The sequence below is a fragment of the Seriola lalandi genome, unplaced genomic scaffold, assembly GCF_002814215.2.
Source record: "Seriola lalandi dorsalis isolate HSWRI2012SDOR001 ecotype SW California unplaced genomic scaffold, Sedor1 jcf7180002054542, whole genome shotgun sequence".
NCBI classification, from domain to species: Eukaryota; Metazoa; Chordata; class Actinopteri; order Carangiformes; family Carangidae; genus Seriola; species Seriola lalandi.
In genome coordinates, this window is record NW_019525095.1 from 66,313 (window position 1) to 72,312 (window position 6,000).

Below are 6,000 nucleotides of genomic sequence, written 5' to 3' on the forward strand. Positions count from 1 at the left end.
GCAGCCCATATAAACTCCAGCATATTCTCAACAACAAGTCACACAGTCAACTTTTTATACCTGCTGCTGACAAATAGCCACACAAAACATGTCTGTGCATGATGATCCATTCAAAATCAAATCCCCTTATTAAAGCTTAGCTGCATGTCTGCTGTGTGTCTGCTTGTGTGTGTGTGTGTGTGTGTGTGTGTGTGTCTGCTTGTGTCATGTTGCATCATGCACTTCCCAAAACATTAACTGTCAGTCGTTAGCATTAATGTGACAGGTGAAAGTGAATTTGTTAAGATGCCACTGACTCTAATGTGTTGCTATAGTTTATATCTGCCAGTCGAGTGTGCTGCAGCGTTAGTGCATGAATATTCAGGAATCAGAGCCTCATTTAGCATTAACACAACCAAAAATGGAAATTCTTTGGCTTTAAATTAAACTAGATGAGGCTGCACACGTTGCACAAATAGTCCTACTGTATGTAGCTGTTACTTTTTTTTCACTCTCTCGCTGTGTTTCAACCATCTGTCAGTGATATTGATGTTTCTCACAGAGGGCTACGGGGCACAGGATGAAGGAAAGGAGCGAGAGAGAGGAAATATTTGTGGTATCTAGTCATGCACATCTTCTCATCACTCCTTCGCACTGAGTCTGGGGATAGATATAGAGACCTGAGGTTTTATCTGGATGCTGGGCTGTAATCGGTTTTAGTCGGTGGTGAAAGAAGTAGCCTGTTACTTTAGTGAAGGCAACAATACCACAACGTAAAAATGCTCAGTTGCAAGTAACATTGATGTATGTATGTTAAATTATAATCTGCAAAGTGACTATAGCTTAAGTGAAATAATGCTAACGGTGTAGCTTTATGGATGGCAATGTTGGTCTTTTAATCCAACCATTTTGGTTCATACTAAAATAACACAAAAGCAATTGAATGGATTACCATGACATTTTTTTTACAGGAATTCAAGGCCATAATAGTGTCATAGAATAGTAAGGCATAAAAATTTAGCAAAAATAACATATTAGTGTAGGGCATAAAAAAGGAAGAGATTCATAATATAGTAAGTTATGAAAATGTCATATCATAATAAGGCATGAAATGTCAAAAAACGGCATAGTATATAATTAGGCATAAAATCATAAAAAAATTGTTGCACTATATAGTAAGCCATGAAAACATCAAAAAAAGGTTATGGTATAATGTGCGATAAAAATGTCAAAAAACGTCATGCTATATTAAGCCTTAAAAGGTTATAAAAATGTCATAGTATGCTATAGAATAAAACGACATAGTATAGCTAGGCATAAAATTGCCAAAAAACGTCATACTATATTAAGCCTTAGAAGGTTATAAAAACGTCGTAATATGGTAAGGAATAAAACTATATTGTAAAGTCAGGCATTTAAATGTCAAAAAACATCGTAGTATATTAAGTCATAAAAGGTCATAAAAAAGTCACAGTATGGTGTGGACTAAAACGACATAGTATAGTATGGCATAAAAATGTCAAAAAACTTTGAAGTATATAAAACCTTAAAAGGTTATAAAAATGTTATAGTATGGTATAGAATAAAACGACATAGTATAGTATGGCATAAAAATGTCAAAACAAAGTCATATTATATTAAGTCATAAAAGGTCATAAAAAAATATTAGCATGGTGTGGAATAAAATGACATAGTATAATAAGGCATAAAAATCTCAAAAAAACATCATAGTATAATAAGCCTTAAAAGGTTATAGAAAATGTCATAGTATGCTATAGAATAAAACAACATAGTATAGTAAGGCATGAAATAACCAAAAAACGTCATAGGATAGTACAGCATTAAAATGTCAAAAAAAATCGTCATAATATATTAAGCCATAAAAGGTTATAAAATCATCATATTATGGTAAGGCATCAAATGAAATAGGATAGTCAACCACAAAATAGCCAAAAAACATCATAGTATAGTATGGCATAAGACGTCAAAAAATCATCAAAGTATATTAAATCATAAAAACGCCAAAAAACGTCATAGGATAGTAAGGCATAAAAATGTAAAAAAAAAAGTCATAGTATAGTATGGCATTAAACGTCAAAAAAACATCATACTATATAAAAGGTTATAAAAACATCATAGTATGGTAAGGAATAAAACTAAATAGTACAGTAAGGAACAGAATTGCCAAAAAACGTCATAGTATAGTATTAAGTCATAAAAGGTCATAAAAAACGTCATAGTATGGTATAGATTAAAACAACACAGTATAGTGAGGCATAAAATTGCCTTAAAGGATCATAGTATATTATGGCATAAAACGTTAAAAAAACATCATGGTATATTAAGCCTTAAAAGGTTGTAAAAACGTCATAGTATGGTAAAGAATGAAATTACATAGTACAGTAAGGAATAAAATTGCCAAAAAACGTCATAGTATAATATGGCATTAAATGTCAAAAAACATCATAGTATAATAAGCCTTAAAAGCTTATAGAAAATGTCATAGTATGCTAAGAATAAAGGAACATAGTATAGTAAGGCATAAAAATACCAAAAAACGTCATAGTATAGTATGGCATAAAACGTTAAAAATAACATCATAGTATAATAAGCCTGAAAAGGTCATAAAAACGTCATAGTATGGTATAAATTAAAACAACATAGTATAGTAGGGCATAAAATTGCTTAAAAGGATGATAGTATAGTATGGCATAAAAATGTCAAAAAAGTCATAGTATAGTATGGCATAAAACGTAAAAAAAAACATCATAGTATAGTATGGCATAAAACGTAAAAAAAAACATCATAGTATATTAAGCCTTAAAAGGTTATAAAAACGTCATAGTATGGTAAGGAATGAAATTACATAGTACAGTAAGGAATAAAATTGCCAAAAAACGTCATATTATAGTATGACATAAAAATGTCAAAAAAAAAGTCACAGTATACTATGGCATTAAACGTCAAAAAAACATCCTAGTATATTAAGCATGAAAAGGCTATAAAGACGTCACAGTATGGTATAGATTAAAACAACACAGTATAGTAAGGCATAAAATTGCCTAAAATGATCATAGTATAGTATGGCATAAAAATGTAAAATAACGTCATAGTATAGTATGGCATAAAACGTTAAAAAAACATCATAGTATATTAAGCCTTAAAAGGTCATAAAAACGTCATAGTATGGTAAGGAATGAAATTACATAGTACAGTAAGGAATAAAATTGCCAAAAAACGTCATAGTATAATGTCATAAAAACATCAAAAAACGTCATAGTATACTATGGCATTAAACGTCAAAAAAACATCCTAGTATATTAAGCATGAAAAGGCTATAAAAACGTCACAGTATGGTATAGATTAAAGCAACACAGTATAGTAAGGCATAAAATTGCCTAAAAGGATCATAGTATAGTATGGCATAAAACGTTAAAAATAACATCATAGTATAATAAGCCTGAAAAGGTCATAAAAACGTCATAGTATGGTATAGATTAAAACAACATAGTATAGTAAGGCATAAAATTGCCTAAAATGATCATAGTATAGTATGGCATAAAAATGTCAAAAAAAGTCATAGTATAGTATGGCATTAAATGTCAAAAAAACATCATAGTATATTAAGCCTTAAAAGGTTATAAAAACGTCATAGTATGGTATAGATTAAAACAACATAGTATAGTACAGCATGAAAATGTCAAAAAAACGTTGTAGTATAGTACGGCATAAAAATGCCAAAAAAACACATAGTATGGCATAAAACGTTAAAAACACATCATAGTATATTAAGCCTTAAAAGGTTATAAAAACATCATAGTATGGTAAGGAATGAAATTACATAGGACAGTAAGGAATAAAATTGCCAAAAAACGTCATAGTATAATAAGGCATAAAAATGTCAAAAAAAGTCATAGTATAGTATGGCATTAAACGTCAAAAAAACATCATAGTATATTAAGCCTTAAAAGGTTATAAAAACGTCATAGTATGCTTAAGGAATGAAATTACATAGTACAGTAAGGAATAAAATTGCCAAAAAACGTCATAGTATAATGTCATAAAAATGTCCAAAAAATCGTCATAGTATAGTGAGGCATAAAAATGCCAAAAAACGTCATGGTATAATATGGCATCAAAATGTCAAAAAAACGTCATAGTATATTAAGCCATAAAAGGTTATAAAACCATCATATTATGGTAAGGCATCAAATGACATAGAATTGTCAACCACAAAATAGCCAAAAAACATCATAGTATAGTATGGCATAAGATGTCAAAAAAACAGCAAAGTATATTAAGTCATAAAAATGCCAGAAAACGTCATAGAATGGTATAGAATAAAATGACATAGTATAGTGAGGCATAAAATTGCCAAAAAAGCATCATAGTATATTAAGCCTTGAAAGGTCATAAAAACGTCATAGTATGGTATAGATTAAAACAACATAGTATAGTATGGCATAAAAATGCCAAAAAACGTCATAGTATAGTATGGCATTAAACATCAAAAAAACATCATAGTATATTAAGCCTTAAAAGGTTATAAAATATCATAGTATGGTAAGGAATGAAACTAAATAGTACAGTAAGGAAAAGAATTTCCAAAAAACGTCATAGTATATAGTAAGGCATAAAAATGTCAAAAAAAGTCATAGTATAGTATGGCATTAAACGTCAAAAAAACATCATAGTATATTAAGCCTTAAAAGGTTATAAAAACGTCATAGTATGGTATAGATTAAAACAACATAGTATAGTATGGCATAAAACGTTAAAAAAACATCATAGTATATTAAGCCTTAAAACGTCATAAAAACGTCATAGTATGGTAAGGAATGAAATTACATAGTACAGTAAGGAATAAAATTGCCAAAAAACGTCATATTATAGTATGACATAAAAATGTCAAAAAAAAGTCACAGTATACTATGGTATTAAACGTCAAAAAAACATCCTAGTATATTAAGCATGAAAAGGCTATAAAGACGTCACAGTATGGTATAGATTAAAACAACACAGTATAGTAAGTCATAAAATTGCCTAAAATGATCATAGTATAGTATGGCATAAAAATGTAAAATAACGTCATAGTATAGTATGGCATAAAACGTTAAAAAAACATCATAGTATATTAAGCCTTAAAAGGTTATAAAAACGTCATAGTATGGTAAGGAATGAAATTACATAGGACAGTAAGGAATAAAATTGCCAAAAAATTTCATATTATAATATGGCATAAAAATGTCAAAAAAAGTCATACTATAGTATGGCATTTAACGTCAAAAAAGCATCATAGTATATTAAGCCTTAAAAGGTCATAAAAACGTCATAGTATGGTAAGGAATGAAATTACATAGTACAGTAGGGAATAAAATTGCCAAAAAACGTCATAGTATAATGTCATAAAAACATCAAAAAACGTCATAGTATACTATGGCATTAAATGTCAAAAAAACATCATAGTATAATAAGCCTGAAAAGGTCATAAAAACGTCATAGTATGGTATAGATTAAAACAACATAGTATAGTACAGCATGAAAATGTCAAAAAAACGTTGTAGTATAGTACGGCATAAAAATGCCAAAAAACCACATAGTATGGCATGAAACGTCAAAAAAACATCATAGTATATTAAGCCTTAAAAGGTTATAAAAACGTCATAGTATGGTATAGATTAAAACAACACAGTATAGTAAGGCATAAAATTGCCTAAAAGGATCATAGTATAGTATGGCATAAAAATGTCCAAAAAATCGTCATAGTATAGTGAGGCATAAAAATGCCAAAAAACGTCATGGTATAATATGGCATCAAAATGTCAAAAAAACGTCATAGTATATTAAGCCATAAAAGGTTATAAAACCATCATATTATGGTAAGGCATCAAATGACATAGAATTGTCAACCACAAAATAGCCAAAAAACATCATAGTATAGTATGGCCTAAGATGTCAAAAAAACAGCAAAGTATATTAAGTCATAAAAATGCCAGAAAACGTCATAGAATGGTATAGAAT